Raw genomic sequence first — 25,480 nt, forward strand, 5'->3', positions numbered from 1 at the left:
TAACACTACAGCTCAAAGCCCTAGAAAAAGAAGAACAGACCAACACCAAAAGTAATAGAAGACGGGAAATAGTTAAACTCAGAGCTGAAATCAACGAAATTGAAACAAAAGAAACAATACAAAAATTGACAAAATAAAGTTAGTTCTTCGAAAAAATAAACAAATTGATAAACCCTTAGCCACATTAACAAAGAGAAGACAAGAGAAAACCCAAATCACTAAAATTCGGAATGAACAAGGAAATATCACAACAGACACGATTGAAATACAAAACATAATTAGAAGCGATTTTGAAAATCTACACTCCAACAAAATAGAAAATTTCGAAGACGTCAAAAGGTTCCTAGAGACATATGAATTGCCTAAACTGAACGAGGAGGACATACACAATTTAAATAGACCAATTTCAAGTAATTATATAGAAGTCATCAAAAGCCTACCAACAAAGAAAAGTCCAGGACCAGATGGGTTCTCAGCCGAGTTCTACAAAACCTTTAAAGAAGAGCTCATTCCAATACTTCTCAAAGTATTCCATGAAATAGAAGAGGAGGGAACCCTCCAAAACTCATTCTATGAAGTCAATATTACCCTGATACCTAAACCAGACAGAGACACATCGAGGAAAGAAAATTTCAGACCAATATCCTTAATGAACATCAACGCAAAAATTCTCAACAAAATTTTAGCAAATTGCATACAAAAATATATTAAAAAGATAGTGCACCATGATCAAGTGGGTTTCATCCCAGGGATGCAAGGTTGGTTCAACATCCGGAAATCAATAAATGTCATTCACCATATCAATAGACTTAAAGTCAAGAATCACATGATTATTTCAATAGATGCAGAAAAAGCATTTGATAAAATACAGCACTCCTTCATGCTCAAAACAATAGAAAAAATTGAGATACTGGGAACATTCCTTAACATTGTGAAGGGCATCTATGCTAAGCCCATGAATGATATCATTCTAAATGGCGAAAAACTGAAAGCATTTCCCCTAAAAACTGGAACAAGGCACGGATGCCCCCTTTCACCACTTCTATTCAATATTGTCCTTGAAACTAGCCAGAGCAATTAGACAGACCAAAGAAATTAAAGGGATACAAATAGGAAAAAAGAACTCAAACTATCCCTATTTGCTGATGATATGATTATATACTTAGAGGAACCTGTTAATTCCACCAGAAAACTTTTAGAACTCATAAGTGAATTTAGTAAAGTAGCGGGATATAAGATCAATGCTCATAAATCTAATGCATTTTTATACATAAGTGATGAATCTTTGGAAAGAAAAATTAGGAAAACAACCCCATTCACGATATCTTCAATAAAAATAAAATACTTGGGAATCAATCTCACAAAAGAGGTAAAAGACCTATACAATGAGAACTACAGAACACTAAAGAAAGAAATTAAAGAAAACTTTAGAAGATGGAAAGATCTCCCATGTTCTTGGATAGGCATTATTAATATTGTCAAAATGGCCATACTACCAAAAGCCCTATACAGATTCAATGCAATTCCAATTAAAATCCCAATGACGTACCTTACAGAAATAGAGCAAGCAATCATGAAATTCATCTGGAAGAATAAGAAACCCAGAATAGCTAAAACAATCCTTCACAGGAAAAATGAAGCTGAGGGTATCACAATACCAGAACTTCAACTCTACTACAAAGCAATAGTAACAAAAATGGCATGGTATTTGTACCAAAATAGACAGGAGTATCAATGGTACAGAACAGAGGACATGGACACAAACCCAAATAAATACAATTTTCTCATACTAGACAAAGGTGCCAAAAATATGCACTGGAGAAAAGATAGCCTCTTCAACAAATGGTGCTGGGAAAACTGGGAATCCATAAGCAACAGAATGAAACTAAACCCATATGTCTCACCGTGCACAAAACTAAACTCAAAATGGATTAAGAACCTTGGAATCAGACCAGAGACCCTTCATCTTATAGAAGAAAAAGTAGGTCCAGATCTTCAACATGTCAGATTAGGACCAGACTCCTCAACAGGACTCCCATAGCACAAGAAATAAAAGCAAGAATCAATAACTGGGATAGATTCAAACTAAAAAGCTTTCTCTCAGCAAAGGAAACTATCAGCAATGCGAAGAAAGAGCCTACAGAGTGGGAGAAAATCTTTGCCAATCATACTTCACATAGAGCACTAATCTTCAGAATATATAAAGAACTCAAAAAACTCTACACCAAGAATACAAATATCCCAATCGACAAATGGGCTAAGGAAATGAATAGACACTACACAGAAGAAGATCTACAAGCAATCAACAAACATATGAAAAAATGTTCAACATCTCTAGTAATAAGAGAAATGCAAATCAAAACTACACTAAGATTCCATCTCACGCCAATTAGAATGGCGATTATCAAGAATACTAGCAACAATAGGTGTTGGCGAGGATGTGGGGAAAAAGGTACACTCATACATTGCTGGTGGGGTTGCAAATTAGTGCAGCCACTCTGGAAAGCAGTGTGGAGATTCCTCAGAAAACTTGGAATGGAACCACCATTTGACCCAGCTATCCCACTCCTTGGCCTATACCCAAAGAACTTAAAATCAGCATACTACAGAGATACAGTCACATCAATGTTCATAGCTGCTCAATTCACAATAGGCAGACTGTGGAACCAACCTAGATGTCCTTCAATTGATGAATGGATAAAGAAACTGTGGTATATATGTATACAATGGAATATTACTCAGCCTAGGACACCTATGCAGCTTTTCCACTGTTGCAAACCGCAGTTGCAAAGTGAAATGTTAGAAGCTTTGTGTAGCTCTCAAGAAAATCCATTGTTATAAGTTATTGTGAAGCAGGTAGGCAAAGGAGAAGCAGAGGTAGTGAAACATTGTAGTTATCAAGCATAAGAATTCCTCTATTCCTAGGAGCTATGTGCCTGAGATCAAGGTCTGAGCTGATAGGACTCTTGCACAGAGCCTCCTCATGCAGGGCATTGCCACAGCATTTAAGCATCCTGTGCACTTGCAAAGTAACATTCCCAGGCACGAGACATGCAATGGTGATGAAATCTTCAGAGACCCCCCAATCTCAGTCACTGTTATCCCATCTTCTGTCACTGCTCTCCACACACAGATGGAAAGAACTATATTTAAGTATATTTATATATTTTAATAACAAATCAAACTTGTTCCACCAAGTAATCTTTTCTATTACCTTCTTGCTGTCCAAACATTGGTGATAAAAACCTTGAAATTATTTTGTAGGGGAAGAAACTTTCTGCCTGAATCAAAAGTGCACAATATGGCCGGGCGCGGCGGCACACACCTTTAATCCCAGCAGCTGGGGAATCCCTGACAGGAGGATCTCGTGTTCAAAGCCAGTCTCAGCAAAAGAGAGGCACTAAGTAACTCAGTAAAACCCTGTCTCTAATATAATACAAAATAGTGCTGGGAATGTAACTCAGTAGTTGATTGCCCCTGAGTTCAATCCCTGGTACCCACCTCCCAAAAAATACCCAACACAACATGACTGAAATGATTTAGTTATCCAGTTTGTTTGCTTATAATATATCCAGATATATATTTTTACGTTAGAGCAAAATCTCTTGGATTGTTCATGAATATTTGTGGTGTTGTTATTGTTTTGGATATGGCACTTTTGGAAAATGAATGTTTAAAGAAGTCTTATTAGGCATTTATTAATGCTGAGACCTTGTTAATATCTTAATAGCCTTATTGACTGTGGCCATAAAATTTCATCACTCTATGCTGCCATGTCTAATCTAAACTTAGTAGCCACATAAACACATCCAAAAGCCATCGCTTAACAATCCTGACATATTGATATGACTGGACAAATCAGGCTTGAAATATATTAATACAGATTACATTTCCCACAGTAATATCTTGCTTCTTTTGTCACCATTATTTCTCAAGGCTCCACAGTGCATAAAATAATATTGATATATTGAGCAATGAAAGTCAGGATCAGTTGACAGTCTCACAACACCTAGAAGAAAATCCTGAAAGAGAAAAATTATAAATGAATCTTATCAGTACCCCAGTACAATTTTATATATGCTTTAAAATTTTTGTTAAAACATTAATATGTTAGTTTGTAGGATTTCAATGTGTGAATCAGCAAACATTACCCCTTGTATATAAAGGAAATAGAAACAAAAATTTAAAAATTTTGAGGAGAGTAGATGAAGGCACCCTATTTGGCAAGTGAGCTTGGTTAATGAGCCTTCACTCTGATCTAGCAGTTAAACTTCTCAAAATTCTTCCATTATTACAGAGTTGGTAAAACTGTGAAATGCTAAATGTGGCAAAACTATTCCCATTATAAATTTGTATCTGCTGTTTTAGGTTAATAATTCCACATTAGATAGCCAAATGCAAAAGTTGAATGCAATGAGTCAATATGTTTCATAATGATAATAAATTAGAATTATTATAAAATGCCAACTACTTAGCAAACTTCAACTGAATTAATAATTATGTTTGCCTTGTACTATGAGAAAATCAATTTGATGTTAAAATACAAAACGTTTTCACAAAATTGAAATATTTTTCAATTTTGAATTTGAGAATTCTTATTATTTTCTCAATTAGAATATAAGGTCTCTTTTACTAAAATATTTAAAACTAGTATCAAGTATGTGAAATTTCAAGTTACACATAGAAGTAATGAAATTCCAGAATATTTCTGCATTTTATAGGAAATATATTTAATTGAATGACTTCAAGGAGCAAAATAAATGAATGTCAGGACTAACTGATTGAATTTTAAGAAAACTTCTGATGTACAAATTTTCTTCCAAAATGTTTTTTAAAAATCTACCAATAACTATTGAGCAGGTAATAAAATATTAGTTTATTTTCTTATATAGTAGCAATGTAAATTTTAAAAAGTAAAGTCCTCATTTAGAAAAAAATAAGTATAACTAAAAATTGCATGCATTCATTTATCTAAACTTTGCCTTTTAAAAGTATCGATTTGAATTTCATTTCTCACTGGGCATAGTGGCATACACCTATAATTCCAGAAGTTCAGGAGTCTGAGGCAAGAGGATCTTGAGTTCAAAGTCAGCCTCAGCAAAAGTGAAGTACTAAGCTATTCAGTGAGACTCTGTCTCTAATTAAAACACAAAATAAGGCTCTGGATAGAATATGGTTCAGTGGTTGAGTGCCCCTGTATTCAATCCCCAGTACTCCCCACCCAAAAAAAAAGTGTGAATTTCATGTCACTGTGAAGTGCTAAAATTGTACTTTCTATATTTTAAGAATATCTTTTATGAAGATGGAAGATACACTCTTAAACCAGGAAAATTTCAAAACTGTCATAAACACAGTTATAAAATAAAGTATCAACCATAAAGTGTAGTTTTTTTTACTCTTCATAAGGAGTTAAACTGATAATATTTGATTTTTAAAAAATTCAACTGTATATAAAAATGATATTTCTAAATTCAAATATCTTTTTGACAATGATCTAATCAACTTTTAGAAGGTGATATCCAAATATCTATTACTTTATTGAGTAGATTTTTGGAATTTGTGTCTGTGTGTGTATGTGTGTTTGGTGCATGTGTATACACATACACACACACACACACACACATATATATATATATATGTTTAAATGATTATTGTTATATATCATTGTTCCTCCAAAATTTAACCTTTATTTTAACAACAAAATGTTGATTAATTTATGCAATGAGCCAGATAAAACCATTTTCTAGCTTTTTAAGCATAGGCACTCTGATTAACCACTCTTTTCATTAGTGTAATCATTTGGAAATTAACTTTAATGATACCATCTCTCTCATGGGATTATTTTGAGTACTAGTTAGTTTGAATTGTTTCTTATAGGGTAACTGATATATGAGTGGACTCACATGAGTACATAATACACTATGAATTGCATTGGAGTATGTTATGTTAGGGTTTAGTTTTCTTATTTGTTAAATTCATCACTGAAACACCTGATATAAGTTCCTCAAGCATAACATTTTAATGATAGGTCAAGAACACAGTCATTTCATTATAATATTTTATTTCAAAAAAATTTGGAACATAACCTCCAAAACAGACTACAATTTCATATAAATTTTACAAGGAGATAAAAAATAAAGCAGTAAGTAAATCTTTTTTCTCTGATAATGAGAAAACATGAGATGAATGCAAATATATAAATATTCTATAAAATATCTGACCATGATCAGATCTTCAAATAGTCAAGGTCATGAAACACATGAAAATCCTCAGAAACTGTCACTAAGGAAAAAAGGATAAGGGGACATATAAACTAAATATAATGTGGTTAGCTGGATGTGATCCTGGATGAGAAAAAAATTACATTAGTGGGAAAACTTACAGAATATTAATCAAGTGTCTAGTGTGGTTATTATGCTCATATTAATTTCTTAGTTAATATAAAATTTTCATGCTTATATAAGCCATAAAATTGGGTGAAAACAAGATTATGAATACTCTATAGTATCTATGAAATTCTTCTGTAAATACAAATTGTATTATTCACTTGAACATGTCTCAGGAACTTAGTTGTTTAGTTGTGGGTCTATATCAGACCTACTTGTCACTTGTCATCCCCAAGACTGAATTTACATAATTTGACTTTAAAATTTCTAACATCTCTCCAATATTTCACTTCATAATTTGTTTGCTTTCTTTTCCATAGTTTTTTAAAGATAATTGATAGAAATGAAATTTAAAAGTTTTAATCAAGCAGAAACACAATATTGTTTGTTAGAAGACTAGAGATTTTAAATAAATGAAAGTGGAAAGTGGCAATATTTTGTATGATAGTTGTCAAAAATGATAGGGGAACAAAGGATAAGAAAGATAAGGTGAAAAAAAAAAAAAAAGAGAGTATGAACACATAAAATGCCCTTAAATAAAAAAAATGAAAAATAAATATATACACAATGAAAGTATGTATACTTTCATTTTTCCTACACAGATATATGTGTGCATAATACAAATGATTAAACAATAAACTCTGAAGGATATGCAAAAATGCTATTGTTCAGATGAATATTGCAAATAATGAAAACAATATAAATGTTTAAGAAAGGGCTAAGCCATAAGTAATAAAGGAACTATATTAATCAGCTTTTAGTCACCGTGACCAAAAATCTTGACAAGCACAACTAAGAGGAGAACATGTTGATCTTGGGCTCATGATCTGGGTACATGGTTAGTCTATTCCATTGCTCTGGGCCAAAGGTGAGGAAGAACAACATGGTGGAAGTCTGGTGGAGAAATACTGTTTAGTGTATGGCAACTGGGAAACAGAGATGGAGATGGGGGAAAGGACCAGGGATAATATATAATCCCCAAGGTTACATCCCCAGTGATGTACTTCCTCTAGTCATGTGCTGCCTGCCTACAGTTACCACCTAGTAGACCACTCAATTTTTAATTCATCAGATGGATTAATGCACTGATGAGGTTAAAGCCCTCACAATCAAATCATTTCCTGAAAATCCTATCTCTGAACCTTACCGTGTTGATGACCATGCTTTCAACATCTGAGCTGTATGGGAAACATTCCAGATCCAAACCATAGCATTCTATCCCCAGCTTCCAAAAACTTATGTCCATCTCACAATGTGAAAAACATTCAGTTTATCTATAAAAGCCCCATTAATCTTAGAAGTCATAGCATTACTCCAAAATCCATATCCAGATTCTTCTGAAATTCAAAGCAAAATCTTTTCTGTGAGCCCCTATAAAAATAAAAAAGTTACATACATCCGTAGTATATATATAATGGTGCATAGTAAATGTTTCATTCCAAAAGACAGGAATAGGAGCAAGGCAAGAAGGAATAAAATCAAAGCAAGACTGAAAGACAGATAGGCAAATACTAAGTCCTGTAACAGCTTGTCCAGTATTTGGGGCATTGTAGTGGTGAGATGTGAATCCTAAAGGGCCTACACAGTCCTGCCTATAGTTTTCCTAATTGCAGCCTGTGTGGCCTCTGTCTTAGATTGACTTTGTTCACAGCTTGAAGTTTTTTCTCTGCCATGCCCTTCTATGATGATATTTTGCAAATGAATCAGTTAGATATAGACTCAGAACTCTGAAAATGTGAGCCAACTAAATCTAAATTGTTGTTATCAGGTACTTTGGTCAGAGACAAAAAGCTCGCTAACATAGAAATCTAAAATTAGACCTTAATATATGAAAGAATGGAAGAAATGGAGAAAAACAAAGATTGGCCATTATAGACAGATATGAAGATAAGATGAAAATGAAAGAAAATAAAGTTTAAAGGGAAAAAAAGGAAAGAAGAGAGGAGAGGAAGAACCAGAGTGATGAGAGAAAGGAGGAATGACTAAAGGAAAAAGAAAAAATGTAAAAAAAAAAATAGTGAATCAAACAACATTACCCTATGTAGATTTATGATTACACAAATGGTATGCCTTTACGCCATGTACAGACAGAGAAACAACATGTATCCCATTTGTTTACAATTTTATAATAAAAAAAAAAATTTGCATTATAAAAAAAAAAATAGGAGGGGAAGAAAAAAGATAAAGGAAAGGGAAGATAACTGAGTTATGCAGTAATGTTAATAATGTGGAGACAGCATTTTCAAATCCAGAAGTTATAAGTAAGATTCAGGCTATAAATTTAAAAATTTAACTGATAAAAATGTTCTTTAAAAATAATAAGCCAACATGATGAAGATTTGGGCCTACTTTTTCTTCTATTACGTGCAGGGTCTCTGGTCTAATTCCTATGTCTTTGATCCATTTTGAGTTGAGCTTTGTGCAGGGTGAGAGATAGAGGTTTAATTTCATTTTACTGCATATGGATTTCCAGTTTTCCCAGCACCATTTGTTGAACAGGTATCTTTTCTCCATTGTATGTTTTTGGCTCCTGTGTGAGGTGTCTGTATTGTGTGGTTTTGTCTCTGTGTCTTCTATTCTATACCATTGGTCTGCTTGTCTACTTTGGTGCCAATATCATGCTGTTTTTGTTACTATTGCTCTGTAATATAGTTTAATGTCTGGTATTATGATACCTCCTGTTTCACTTTTTCTATTCAGGATTGTTTTGGCTACTCTACAGTAACACAGCCACATCGATGTTTATAGCAGCTCAGTTCACAACAGCTAGATTGTGGAACCAACCTAGATGCCCTTCAATAGATGAATGGATAAAAAAACCTCTGGTATATATACACAATGGAATACTATTCAGCCATAAAGAAAAATAATATTATGGCATTTGCAAATAAATGGATGGAATTGGAGAATATCATGCTAAGTGAAATAAGCCAAGCCCCAAAAACCAAAGGCCAAATGTTTTCCCTGGTAAGTGAAGAATGATATATAATGGGGGGGTGATGAGAGACTAATGTGGGAACTTTAGAATATATAGAAGGAAATTAGAGGGGGAGGTATGAAAAACTAATGTGGGAACTTTAGAATATATAGAAGGAAATTAGAGGGGGAGGTATGAAAAATGGTGGAATGAGACAGACATCATTACTCTACGTACATGTATGATTACATGAACGGTAGGAATCTACATTGTGTACAACCCTAGAAATGAAATGATGTACCCCATTTGTGTACAATGAATCAAAATGCAGTCTGTAAAAAATTAAAAGCTAAATAAAAAAAATTACAAGTACTTTTGGGACCATGAGTTTTGAATTATTTTAATAAAGTGAAGAGTTTTAATAAAGAGTGTTATTAAAAATATTTTAATAAAGTAAAGAGTGTTATGTACATAGACTTGACTAGGAGTAAAGGGCAAAATTTTGTCTAGCCCATTATATAAAAAGATGTTCATCAATGGATGTTGCTTCACTTTTAAAATTTGGATTAATTTTCTGAAAATTTTCAAGTCCTTACACTGAGTGATAAATCAAACTGTATTTTTTTTACCTATTGTCTTTATATGTACCATGCATACATGCATGTATAGCTAAATGTAGTTTTTATGAATATATACATATATATGTAAAATATAAAATACTTTTACTTGACAAAAGTATTTACGATTTTCTTAGATGTTGCCCTGGCAGGATTTCTGCTTTGAACAGGTCAAGTCTGATCTTATACTCACTCTTCATTTAAGTTCTGACCTTCTTGATTGAGAAACAGAGGCTCTGAAAAAAAACCAGTCTCCTCACACTCCAACAAGCACATGGCCAAGTCTGTCAAGCACAGATGCAAGATGATTTCACTCTAATCTTCAATATCATGTCCCATTGTAATCCAGAGCCTCTTTAGAAATGAAACCATAATGACTCTAATTTTGCTTGAATGAAACTTGATTTAAATAAGGGCTGTATCACTACTTTCCTATTCTTCCTTGAATAGGTCCAGATCATTTTTCTTCAGTCCTTTGCACTGCTCTGCTCCATGACTGGAATCCTGATCTCTTCCTTATTCACTTGTTTGGCTCTTTCACAGAAGGCTTCCTGATCTTTACCACTGCCACCGGAACTGTATCATATCACATTGTAATATTTTATACACATATCGTCATCTGAAATACTTTAATTTGTTTGTGTATCATCCATCTTCAAAACTGATGTCAAGCTGTGATGACAACAAGAACCTAGTATTGATTATTTGCTGCTCGAAAACCCAGTCCAGTGCCTTGAATGAATGAAACTCAGTGCATCTAATGATCATCAGGTAAGCAGCATAATATGCTAGTAAAACTGCATTGAAGACTAACTTTTATCATTCTCAGGTATAAAGATTTTACTTCAAAGTAGATTTTCAGCTTATACTTTGAGCTTCTGCTAGAAATTTGAAATAGAAATATTAATTGTCAGTAAAAAAGTGAATAGATAAATATCCCAGGCCTACAAACATGTCTTGACTTATAACAGCTTGTGTGAAAAATATATTAACTTGTCTAATATTCCAACTAGAACTTGTTCCACAAAAGACCTGCCAAGGGAAAAATGTTTCAATGAATGAGAAGTATTGTCATCACACAGTCTTTCAAAGAGTGAGAATAAAGTCAGCTATTCATGATGAATTGATCACATCATCCTCACCACCTCACTTTAGTGAATATTTCTCTGTGTGTCTGAAACTGTTCAAGATCTTTTTATAGTTTCCTTTTTTCTGAAAATAGATGTGATTATAAAGATAAAGCTATCTAAAATTCAACCAGAAAATTAAGTAATTCATATTTCATCTTCTTTATGTGTGGAGAGCTTACTGAGATCAAGATATTATGCAAATTGAATAATACCAATCATTTACTTAAAATCTTTCAGTATTCTTTCTTCAGCTTTGGGACTAAAGCTCAAACATATTTGCATTGTATAAAAGGCTTTTGATATGACCTTTGGTACCTTTTCAGTCTTGTGATCTGGCTCAGTAATTTGCCTCCTACCTCTATTCTCACTCTACTTCTTTCATGCTGGAGTGTGTCTAGTTTCATGATCAATTTCTACTTCCACTTGGATTTCATGTTGGTTAGAATCACCTTTATTCCTCAGCAATTCATTCCTCAGGTATTAGATATAGTTAATTCTCTTCTATGAAGGACTCCCAGACCTCCTTATGTTTGCTCATGGGAAAGTTTGTGGAAAAACATTTTAGGAAAATTTTTAAGAAAGTTTATGTGAAACTAATTGTTTGCAAGTCAGTGTCCCTAAATTTCATGAGCCTTTGAGAAATAAGAAATTGTTTTGTTCTTAATGAAATGCTGAAATGGTCCCACCAGGATTGACTGTTAAGCTCTGCCTAGTACATTCCAAAACTTTTCAGACTTGCATCTCTAAATTGTTAAAAAGTTTTAACTGCAAACTGGCTCCAAAGGTTTCTGATCCATATAGTCCAGTTAATCATAGCAATGACTCCAATTCTTGGCATCAATTTCTGTTTCAGTTAGTTTTTTATGGTGCTGTAATCAAATTATCCACCAAGAACAACATAGGGAGGCAAACTTTATCCAGGATTGATGATTTTAGAGGTCTCAGTTCATAAATGGGCAAAAACATCGCTCTGGGCCCAAGGTGAGGCAGCACATCATGGGGCAAGGGCAAAGCAAAGGAAAGCTTCTCCCCTTGTGGAAACAAGGGAGGAGAAAGAGGAGAAGAAAGCACTGGGGAAACAGCCTTTTAGAGCACTATTACAGTGAACAACCTCCTCCAGTCACATTCCACCTGCCTACATTTACACCCAGTTAGACTATTGAAACTAGGAGAGTCTGTTTAGGTCATAGCTCTCACAATCCAATCATTTTACCATTCAATATTCCTGCATTAACACAGCAGGTATTGGGAAACATCATTTTTAAACCACAAGAAACTGTAAGCCTATTTATTTGGTACAATGAGGCAGGAGGATGATGTGTCCAACCGAGCCTAAGACTTGTCTCAAAAGAAAATGGCTGGAGATGTACCTTAGTTGTAGAACACTTGCATAAATTGTGAGAGGCTCTGAGTAGTCAGAATGTCCTCCCAACCCTCCAAATAACTGTACGGGAGTTCTTGAAGAAATGAGTTCCATCCTTCTGCCCCTTCCATCATGTGAGGACACAGCACCAAAGTTCTGTGACCTTGAACTTGCCAGTCTACAAAACTGAAACTAGTTAATTTGTTAATAAATTACCTAGTCTAAAGTATGTGGTTACAGCAGCACCAAGGGGCCCAGTCATTTGAGAACACCTTCATTTCCTCCCGCTTTGGGAAGGACACTTAACTGGTTTTAGGATTCTTGGCTTCCAGTGTTTGTCCTTTATCACTTTGAATATATCAATCCACTGTGTTTTGTGTTTCTAATGAGAGACCTGATGAGGAGCTTGTGGGGAAATTATGATGAGCCCTTTTTTTCTCTCATTCCCTTAGGTGTGTGTACCTTGCTCCACAGTGTCGTAGGGAACAGAGTGTTTTGTTACAGGATCACAATGTGAGTGAGGGGCTGCCATTCTTATGACATCAGTTATTTGGTGTTGGATGAAAAATAATTTGGTACCTTGAGTGTGGATATGATGAGTTCTTTCAAAAGCAAAGGTATTACAGATTTGTAGACTTGAAATGAAAAGTCCATTGAAGGACTGTACAATTTTAGTTTCGAAACAAATAAATATCAGTCTCTATAACCCACTGAAGTGAAAACTATCTGGAGTCCTTTCTTATTCTGAAAGTGGAAAAGTTCCTGGAGGTCCACTAGGGAGATGACCACCTCCCTTGGAAAACTCTCCAGGCCAAGGAAACCACCCACTTTTATGTTGAAGCTCTGTTCAAATGGTTGCCATGAAGTTTATTAGTTCATGACCTAATATTCAGGTGCCAGCTGTCCAGGGGTGGAGAATCATGGGCACAAGCTGATGACTGTAATTGAGCTGTTCAATCTTTTGACCTAGGCTCTATTTTAAAGTAATTTTCTCACAGTGAATCCCTTTGATGCAAAAACCTATAGAATAAACATGCAGAACTTGCTCATTGTCAGTCCTCCTTCATCAGAGTTCGGCAGATCCACTGGTCCTGTTTTCCTCTATTTTTGTGTTTGTTAGTCTTTTTCCAATCCACTCATCAGCCTGGTTTGGGGAAACATCATGCCGATTGTGACAATCCTTGGTATTCCTCTTTAGGATGTATAGTAAGAGTAGTCAGACTAGTTTAGATCCACAGGGGCCTCACTCCTGCTGTGAGAAGGCTTTCACAGACCATTATGAAGTCTTGAGGGACATTGGTCCTGGGGAGTTTGGTCAGCTGAAACTACTCCACCATCTCCTCACTGATGCAGAGGTGGCACTGAAAGTCCTGCCAGAGGGAAAGAGAAACCTGTTAGCCTGCTTTGAAATAGATAAGATGATGACCCTGAACCACCTGCATGTCATCCAAGTTATTTCATGTCATTGAAACTGTCAAAAACATCTACCTTGTGATGGTGCGTGCAGGTAGGGGACCACTACATTGCCACATCCTGCCTGGGGGCATTCAGGAAGAGAAAGCCCAGAGACTGTCTAGTCAGATCACACATGCTGTGTGTTACTGCCACAAGATGTGTCTCTTGCACCAAGACCCGAAGGCCAAGAACATCATGCTGGATATCAAAGTTAACATCAGAATAATTGACTCTCACTGCATGTGCCTCATGAGCAAGGGAAAGGGTTCCTGTCAGAGGGATGGGCTGGCTGTAAATTAATTGCTCAGAAATTTATTTAACGGAATAAACTACAGGGGACAATTATCTTTTGAATCAGGGACTATGACGGGTTGAGCCACGCTAAAGGGTCTGACGCTAACAAAGTGGAGGAGCCCACATTCTCTTTATTTATAGTGGTACAGATCAAAGGTGGACTGGGAGGAGCTTCCCCCATGAGAAACAGGATGGAGTGGAGTTAAACAAGTCATCTTGCTCTGGCAGGACATCCCAGAATGGCCTGCAAATTCCAGTGGTGAACCATTCCACAGAAAACACATACTCCAGGTAAACTGGAAAAATCTCTCATGATTGTCAGTTCCTAAGAGCCAGATTTACATGTCTGATAGCTCGACCAAGCCTGGTTTTATTTGCTAGCCATGGATGGAGCCCCACAATTGACTTTGGCATAAGCACCAGGTTCAAACTTGGAGCGAAACTGAACAAGTTCTGGGGCACTCTCCAGTACCTTGCCCTGGAAGTTGTCTGGAAGAAAGTACACAAGGGTTCCCCAGGGGACAGCTGGAGCCTGTGTGTTATTCTATATCTTATGTTGACAGGGAGACACCCATTTAGGGCATCCTTCACTAAGGAGTTGAGGAAATAGATCCTGTTTGTAAAGTTGGAATTTTCCCAGCACATCTCTACTGAAGCACAAAGACTGATCAAAGAAATACTGATGGTGGACACCATAGCAAGGCTCTTGGTAGAGGAAATCTTTGAGGACATATGGCTGAATGAGGGTGAGGAGTAATCCTCACCCTCCCCAACATGTTTCCCTCCCCAACCTCTCAGACCCCACAGTATTGACAATCCTTTTGATTTGGGTTATGACCCATACAATACCTGAGTGTCTCTGTCCTAGAAAAAGTTCATTGATACAATGGGTACATACCTGATAGTCCAGCACCAGATAAGCCAGGGGATAGGCTGCATGTTACAGGTGAAGCCTGTGCGATAGAGAATTACACCTTGCCCATGCCCCACGGATCCTTCCAATTTCCCTGACCTCCCAAACAGGAGTGTGAGGGAGCCTGCCCTTTGCATTTTCCCCTTGCCCTGTGAACATCAGGCATTTGAGGAGACAAAACAGAGCAGAAAGTGTCAGAAGGGTCAGCATGCCTGCAATTAGACTCTGTTTTCTGCATGAAAAGACCTCAACTCCCAGCCTTGCCTCCCAGCATGACTCTGTGTTTAACATGCTTCAACCTTGCATCACATCAGCAGATGACAATTTCTGCGAGGATGCCTCCATAGTTCATCCCCACAACAACAGGAAGGGCTGGAAGCAGGTGACCCAAAAGATCACTACTTGCTTTTGACAATCGTGCTGTTGCTTGCCATGTGTTCTCCTTGTGAGAACAGAACCATGCTTGATTCAGAAATAGGGTGGTTCCTATATAAATGCAGGAGCACATCTGGTTTCACCTGAACATCAGGAGTCTCCCCTGAGCCCACCTGCCAGAGACACCAGATAAGACTATTTGCCAGGTAGGACATTTCCCCCTGCCTGCTTTTCTCTGTCCTTTCTCCCATGCCTAGGGATGGCAGATATATTTCTTAACAGTTTTTTAAATAAAAAATTGGAATTTTTGTTGTATGCAATATAAAATAATATGCATAGATTTCATACATAATTTCTTACTTTTACTTAGGTAAAAGAAAGATGAGAAGGTTTATTAATCTTTCAGTCCTTTTATAAAAGTTACTCTTGAAACCAACTGTTATGTACATGTACAACTATCAACTCTGAATAAAATATGAAATAAATTTGTTTCTCTTAGAAGTAAATAAATGAATGTTGAAATGAAATTAAAGGTCTTAAAAGATGAACTCCAGTAGTTTGCTACAAGTATACAAGGATGAGATAGGTCTTCTGTGTCTTAAAGATTTACAATCCTTATATAAGAGAAGACAGGAATGCAAATATAAATCCATATTTATCATTTATTTCATATTTTACATATTAGTGGCAAATTTATCAAGCAGAAATTCAGAGGATAATCAAATACAAAGGAAGTAAAAGTTTATCTGTGAAAGACTTATAACTTAAGCAATAAAGAAGGAGGGCATATCTGCTGCCAATTTTGGGGAGAAGTAGTGCAGAAGCATAGATTTTCATGCAGAATTTAAGGAAGGATTATTATTTGACCAGGAAATAATGAGGAATCAACTAAATAATAATCAGGAATTGATCAGACTGGAAGGTTTTGCATGATAAATTAAGGAATTTTAATAAAAATAATTTACTATTTATTAATATAAGAACTATATGGGCTACTTTGGGAATCATTCTAAGATTATGTGTCAGTTGTACTTATATATGTCTCTCTTTCCTATATTTCTCTATGCATATATTTAACCTCACAATAATATGAGATGAACTATTCTTAAATTCTAGTTTACTTACATAAATAAAAAGAGTGCCACATTCACATATAAAACCTCTGGAAATCTAGGTCAAGTACACGTACATTGAAAGTAAGTATAAACATTATCTTAAAATGAAAAGCCAAGAACTTTCCCATTATTGATAGTCTATAAATTAAATGTAAGCAACCCACTTTTTCTTTGAAATATGCTAATTAAAAATAGACACAACTTTTAAAATTCATTATAATTTGCTTTTAAATGTTGGATTCCCTTTTTTCTTCTGAACTAGGAAAATAAAATCTTATATGAACATGAAGAAATGTTTTACCAACTATACACTTGAAGTAGTTATCATATAAGTGAAAAATGCATTTCATATTTAAAGAAAATTTTCACTAATATTTTAATCTAGAAGCATATACCAATTAATACTTTCTATACTTTAAGTTAATTTATATATTATTTGCAATTCACCTTTTAAAACTTTTTGTTGGTATGGAATACAGCTGAATAAATCAGAAAACACATTTGGATTTTGACTTAGAAGAAATTAACTAACAATAGTTAATATTCTGAGGTCCTCTGCCTTGAATAAAGTAAAACCCAAACCCCAAAACAAATAAACAAAAAACATGATTTGATTGATTTCTACATGCTTAGTGATTTTTGTCATTCTTCAACTACTTCTACAATTTATATTTAGTCCACAGGGGTGATAGACTCATTCCTTTGGCCCTGGGCAGCACCTTCAGTGTGTACATAGAAATTTCATCAGCTAAATATTTAAGTGCTATGGTTGGGATAAGTATTGCCAAAAGGCCCATGAATTAAGGCTTCATCTCCAGACTGGTGCTGTAGGGAGATGGTAGAACCTTAAGGGGATGGTATGGGAAAGGAGGTTAGGTCATTGGTAGCGTGTTCTTGGAAGGGTTATGTGAACTCTGACTCTCCTCTGCCTCTCTTGGTTCATGGACTTCATATAGTAAGCCGCATTGCTTCACTACACAGTACCATCATGATGTGCTGCCTCAATATTGGACCAAAAACTTTAGGGCCAAATTTCCAGGGGCTGAAACCTCTGAAACCATGAGCCAAGTAACCGTTTTCTCCATTTAACTTGATTATCTTAGGGTTTTTGTCATAATTTTGAATAGCAGACTAACACATCAAGTTAATCACGTAATTTTTATCATTCACAAACAGTAGAACATAATTCAGGTCAGTAATTTCCCACATTATAATAGGAATAATCTTTCTTCATAAGTCCAATAACTTTCCTTGTTTCCCTTTGAAGAATCACTAGAATCAACTTTAATATCTTTTTTTAAAAACAGTCTCAACAAGGAAATCTAAGCTTTTTCTAACATGTACCTCATAATTCTTCTAGATCATACCCATTTTCCAGTTCCACAGTTCCATAGTTACTTGTGCATTTTTAAGTATTTGTTATAGGAGCAACCCACTTATTAAAATGTTTATTAATCATGGTTTTCCAGAGTAATGGAGCCCATAGGATATGCATATTTAAAAATGAAGTTTATTTTAAGGAATTGCCTCACATAATTGTGGAGGCTTGGGAAGTCATAAATCCATAAGGTAAGTCATCAAGATGCAGAGAAGAATTGCAGTTTGAGTACAAAAATGGTAGGCTGACAGAATTCTTTCTTCTTATGGAAGGTGGATCAGATCATTTTATATCAAGGCCTTTGACAGACTAGGTAAGACCCACCAACAAGATGGAAAGTAATCTGGTTTACTCAAATCCTACCAATTTTAATATTATAGTCACCTAAAAATTCTTTCACAGAAATGTTTAGAATAATTTTGACCAAATATCTGAGTACAGAACCTAGTCAAGTTGACACATAAAATTAACTGTCATAATATTTGTATTCATTTTCCACTGGTGTTATTAACTAGACTCTGATCATTTGGATTGATGATTAGCATTAAACTTAAATTCATAAGGGCTGAGGATAAAACTCAGGGGTAGAGCACTTACTCACCATGCATAAGTCCATGATTTTGTTCTCCAGCACCACACATAAAAAGGAGGGGGAAAAGAAACTATACTCAAATACACAAAGTAAATTATCATTCAGAAATAAAATATTTAAGTATTTAAAATTCAGGGATTTTTGAAGTTGTAATTTTGGCAAAAACAAAAGTAAAATCTAATTGATATTTTTACTATAAATTCTATACCAATGAGAAATAAAGGAATTAATTGATTAAAATCTTATATACTAATAAAGAATCTGCTTTTAATGAATTATCTGAATAAATGTCTCTGCTACATTTTTACTTTTATTTTTATTTGTTTATCTACCACCTTATAACTATGATTGCTTTTCATTGTTATCATTTTTAAACTCATTTTTGCTTTTAAAACAATTTTCTCTGACTTTTATTGCTAATTATATAGTTAAAAATAGTCTTTATTGTTTAGTATTGATAAGATAATGATGGTAGTCAGTGGCATTTAATGCACTTTTCTAACTTGTCCCTCATTATTCTTACAGTGTGTTCTGACACCTGATAAATGCAAAACAACTTCAAAAGCACTTAGCCATGTAAATAACCATTCTGAAAGCATTATTAAAATTTTTGAAATCCAGAACTGCTTTTAGTCACAAGTATAGAATGTAATAATTATCAACCCTATCATCAGTACTCAGCGGCTTTCAAATGACAACATACCAAAAATTAATTTGATTCTGGAAAACAATGTGTATGCAAAAGCAAGATGCATGCTCACGTATGTATTAAAAGTAGTTGAGGAGCAAGTGCCTCAGGAAGAAAATATATTTTTTTCCGAGCACACTATATATTTTTGGAAGATAACAATAAATCATCCTACTTTCTTCAAATGTTTACATTTATTTTCCTCCCAAATTGTACTTAATTTGTCAAAGTATTATTTGACTGTCATATGTGCCATTATTTTTAATGCTATCTTCTGAAAAAATTACGCCTATCCATCATTAGATTCTCTGTAATTGTTGGAAGGTTAGATGGAAGGAGATAGTGGAATAAGCCAAAAAATCAACAGAGTAATTCATGACATTTAGCTTAGCTTTGAGAGACACAATTCTGAGATTAATCTGTAAATACTAAACAAGCAGCATGGTGAGATGTTCTCTGAAGTAAAGGTATGTACACTTTTCATATATGTATTTTTAGTACTATTTTGTGTAAGGTACTATACCAGGTACCCTTCTAAATATTCTTCTCTTCCTCTTTCTTTCTTTCTATTTTATTTTGAGAAAAAAATATTGTTGTTCTGGCTTATCATAATGATGTGTTTTTGGTAGATTGTTATTGGAGAGCATTAGTATTAAGAGCCATGGGATTCACTTTCCATTGATATTCAGTAAGGAAAAATAGGATCCACAATGATGACAATCCCTATAGATGTAAAAACTTTAAATCTCCCACTCCCGGAACATGCAAACACGTACATACAGAAGTTGATATTTTGCTTTCATTGATCATAACCTGACACTGGATTGCAAATAACCTAAATTCGAATCTGAAATGAACCATACTCCAGGGTAATCTTGATTATGCAACTTGCTTTCTCCATTATCCTGATCTCTGAGCATAATATTCATGTAAGTAAATTCAGATTTTCTAAGAATAAGATCTTGTTCAAATATTTATGGTAAAGATTAATATTACATCTGGTACAAGGAAAATACTTAATCAGTGAGTATTACTTATTGTATTAATTTCAGAATATGATTAAAATAATTTACCATCTAAGTTTTCATCAAACCGGTATAGAATGCAGAGTTTATAGTCACCATATTTTATACTTACTTATATGATCCTGAAAAGCAAACCATTATTTATTTATTAGTTGCTTATTCTCTTATTTTTTTATGATGGTCCCATCATGTCACAGTTTTTGGCATTTTATCATAGTCTATGCTTATTTTAGAATTTAAGAAATGTATTTTTAGCTCAAGATAAAGCTTTAATGTGTATATTATGAAATAATGAAAATGGAATTTTTTTTTTTTACTTTAAACACTTTTGGGAAATAGCTAATTATTTCAATGTATTTAGCATGTTTCCCAGGACAAATTATAGATGCTTGAGAAGGAATACAATGACAAGAAATATAGATTCAGTGAAATTAATTCAAAATTGCAATAGTAATTATACCTATAATGATTGTTATGCTTATGAATGCAGTGTTACTATAGGACCTGAAAATAAGAAGAATCATACTATAAGTATTCTTTGTATTAAGAGTATTCTTCTCGATAATTTTAGACATTCATTCACATGCTTTGGAAAATATTTGTTGTTTTTGAATGGTGTTCCATTGTATGAATATGCCATAATCTACACATCCAGCTTTTGATAAATTTTTGTTGTTGTTTCCAACTCAAGTTACAAAAGTCCTGCTATTACATTTTGTTAATGTTTTAGCTGACACTGTTACTGCTCAACCATATTATTTGGTCACTGAGTTAACTGAAACTTGTGATATATCACATATACCTACAGATTTTCATATTAAACACTGTGTTTTTATTTTATTGTTCTCATATCTTGTCCTAGAAATACATGGAATTTTTCAGTAAATAGGATAGTGATCATGCCAAAAATTAAACACCCCAATGAGACATCCTAAAACAGTGATGGATGGATGTCAATGGATAGATGGATTCAGCAATTCAGCTTCAGTTTTCTCCTATAGTGCATGGTAATTTATACAAGGTAAACACACACACACACACACACACACACACACACATATATCATACACACACACATATACACATATCTGTTTCTGATCTTGACAACATGAAAATAGCACTACAATTTGGTATAACAATGATATAATTGCTAAGATTAATTTGGCTATCCAACAAAGTGAAAATCTTTGGTAATACTAACATTAGTAATCAAACAGATAAATTAAAATCTCCATAACATATCCATTCAGTAAATATGATTGACTAAAAATAGAAATTGATCTGTGAGCACAAAGTAGAAGTTTTGAGAAGTCTCTAAGTTACTTAGGACATTGCTAACTTGCTGATGATAGCTTTAACTTGTGATCCTCCTGCCTCAGCCTCCTGAGCTGCTGGGATTACAGACGTGCACCACCATGCCTGGACCAGAGGTATTTTGTATTTCTTTGGTTCTTGATGAATTCAGACACAATTTTTGGTTATTAATGTTCTGTTTCTTTCTTAGAAATTTCAACTGACTTACTCTCTTCACCAACCTAGCTTGATTAAGAGGCAAGGGAACATAAAAGTCCTGCAGGTAACTCTTGCTTTGAACTTACAGGAAGCCAGAATTCTTCACCCAGACCAATAGGCCTTGGTGGCTAAACCCAGAAACAGAGCACAGCCCATGTCCATATAAAAGTCCCAGTGAGCTGACATGAGATATCTTTCAGAATATAGATGTTTTCCCTCATTCCATTTTTGCTGCTGCATGTACCATATGATTTGTCATTAAATTTTGTGCTCTGTGAAATCCTCTCTTAATATACAACTTAAAAAATCTTTAATTATATTAGCTACTGGGTTACGGAATCCTTTTATCACCACAGAAAGCTCTTGCAGACATGTATGCTGTGTTTTTTTTAAATCTAGAAATAGCTTATAGAATAAAAACAACAACAGAAGATGTTTTTGATCTTGACAACATAAAAATAGCAGTAAAGTTAGAGTTTCAGAGCAATGTAAATTTAACATTTTACTCTTTATTCATGACAACAATCTAAAAAATGATTAAATGAATAAGTTTTATGGATAAAAAGTAGTTACATAAGGATAAAAACTTGGTAAAGAAATAATGTGTAATTTTATTTTATAATTGGAGATAATATATTATCCAAACTTTTAACTCAAAAAATAAATTGGTAAATATTACATGAAAAAATATAATGAAAACTTCTAGAACTTAAAACCAAAACAATATTTCTTCTTGGAGGAAAAAAAAGGAAGGAAAGGGGAATGAAAATAGTCTAACTAGAAACTGTGAGGGTCTGCTATGCTATTCAGAGAATAAGTCAGTTACCACAGTTTTGTTATATATTCAACCAGATTATTGAACTTTTTGATCAGAGATTAGGTATTTTTATTTACATACAAAGCCACTTAGAATTGTTGGTGCTCACGTCCTAGTTCTCCATATAGCAACAATAAATGACAAACTTGTCTGTATGTGCAGCTGAGTTTGCACCACAGAAGAGGAACACAAAAATTATGTCATTCGATTATATAGGACAACTGTTTCTCCTTTTCTCAAGGGGGGAAAGGAAGAGAAAGAAAAAAGTTATCCTGGAATGTAAATACATACTCTCTAGGGTAAGAGATCTCTACTTTGGGACTTTGAAAATAGAAACAAATGGCTCTTCAGAAGTTTTAAGTCTAACATCCCAGGAGGCATCTTTACCATATAATTATCTTTACCCCTCAATCATCTATTATCCCAAGTTTTCAATGTTCAATATTGTTTATGAATTGAGACCTCTGAAATCGTGAGCCTCAGTACAAACTCTTCCCTCTAACATTGTTCTGGTCAGATCTTTTAGTCACAGAAGCGGAAAGAGCAGAATAAAACAAACCATATGCAAAGTAGACCCACAAATGTATGAAATAACTATCAAAACACATTTGCCACTGTGATGGCACACACCTGTAATACCACTGACTCTGGAGGATGAGGCAGGAGCACTACATGTTCAAAGTCAGCCTCAGCAATTTAGTGAGGCCATAAGTAACTGAGACCCTGTCTCAAAATAAACAAACAAACAAACAAACAAACAAAGGACTGGAGATATTGTTCAGTGGTTAATCAGCCCTGGGTTCAGTTCCAGTACAAAAACAAGCAAACAAGGTAGCTGAGTTCACTTTTGTCTGGTGCATTCTGTATTATTTGAAATCCTTTCATATGAAATATGAAATACAATTTTTACTAAGAAAAATAAATATGCTAATTCCAATCTTACAAATATTAATAACAATGAACAATAATTGTAGCAGTTCTTTAAAGCTTCTTACATTAATAAAATGAGGGATTTTTTTGAGGGAAAGTTTTTTTTACTATTTTTGTTTAGAATTACAGGCTCATAGAGATAAAACATGATCATCTAGTCAGTTTTATTGGCAATTTCAATTTCTCTACAAATAACTTTCTAGTGTGCATTCAGGTCTAACTTGTTTCTATTATAATTCTGTATGCCACTGGAGCCAAGTCACTTCTTCCAAGGCAATCTAGGTTAGCTAATCCCCTTGTGAACTCCAGATGCATGCAGAAACCAGCTCAAAAGCAAATACACTCAAGTGGATCCGGTCTTTGAGAATAGTTGATCAGTTTAAATCTATGTTTAAAGGCTTGTAATGTAGCAACAGCTTCCTGGTTATAAATCTTTATTTGAGTAATGATGGATTACTTTTTGGCATATTTTTTAAAACTCATAGGGTATTTTTATATCATCCACTGATAGATGTTTATCTAAAATTTGAAGGAGACTCTTTATTGCTGCCCAGTGGATCCATGATTTCTTATAGGAGGACTGAGTAAGACTAACAGAAGAACTAACAGATATCAATAATATGTACTGGAATATAAGGAGAAAAAGTGCAGAGTGAGAAGAAATAGACACAGGGTGGAAATAAAAACTTTTCATAAGTTATCAAATAGGCATTAAAAACGTCTCTTTTGGAATTAAGTGAATTCATGTAGTAGTGATCAGGTCTTACTTTGGAAGTATCTATTTCTGTAACTGCATATTTAATAGATTCTTTTCATCCATAACACTTCTCTTAAAAGTTTTAATACTTGTTTTCCCTCATTCCATTTTTGCTGCTGCATGTACCATATGATTTGTCATTAAATTTTGTGCTCTGTGAAATCCTCTCTTAATATACAACTTAAAAAATCTTTAATTATATTAGCTACTGGGTTACGGAATCCTTTTATGATAAGTTTATGATAAAGAGAAAGCAATAAGCATAGTGATTTAATGAGCAAATACATAAGTAAATAGATACATAAATACATGAATAAATATAGTCTGTGTGAGAAATTCATTGCATTTAAGAAATCTTATAATATGCCTTGTGAAACTATTATTAGAAAATAAAAGCTATTATGATTGCTTTTATTGATCGATTTTTTAATTTTAGTTGAGTAGCATTTAACTATGCTAACTATAGGTAAAAACAAATTAATATGAGATAAAAATCAATATAAAATTTGGAAGGAGATGAATATTTTATATTCCAAATACCGATACTAAGAATGTTACAGGCATTATATCATATCTTCTTTAAAAAACTATGACAAGTATTCACAGTCCAAATCTACATATATCAAAGACTCTAATAACAAAAATTTAATCTTTGCACTGCATCATAAGAGATAAAAGAGTTAATGAGCATGTATCACAATAACATAAAGCATAATTCCATGTTTATTAGATCTTGTGAAGACTTCTAGAAATAAAAGGAAGTCAAGTCGTGGGAACTTCATAAGGCACTGAGAATCTATTTCCTTATCTAAATGATCTGATCATCCATTATGTCTTCACTTTATTGTTTGCATGTGTTATAGTCAATTTTTTCACCACTGTGACCAAAATGTCTGAACAGTTTAGAGGAAGAAAAATTTAATTGGGGGGCTCACAGTTTTAGAGGTATCAATACAAAGACAAGACATTTCTATTACTGTGGACCCAAAAAAAGACAGAAATCTTAGTGGAAGAGTGTGGCAGAGGAATACAGCTCAGGACATGACAATTAGGAAACAGAGAGAGAGAGACTGGGCTTGGCTCACCAGGGACAAAATATATACCCCAAAGACAAAGCCCCAGCAACCCACCTTCTCCAGGTATACCCTACCTGTCTAAAGTTATCATCCATTTAATCCATTCAAGTGGATTAATGCACTGATTAAGTTAAGACTCT

This window comes from Sciurus carolinensis, chromosome 5 (assembly GCF_902686445.1).
Source record: "Sciurus carolinensis chromosome 5, mSciCar1.2, whole genome shotgun sequence".
NCBI classification, from domain to species: Eukaryota; Metazoa; Chordata; class Mammalia; order Rodentia; family Sciuridae; genus Sciurus; species Sciurus carolinensis.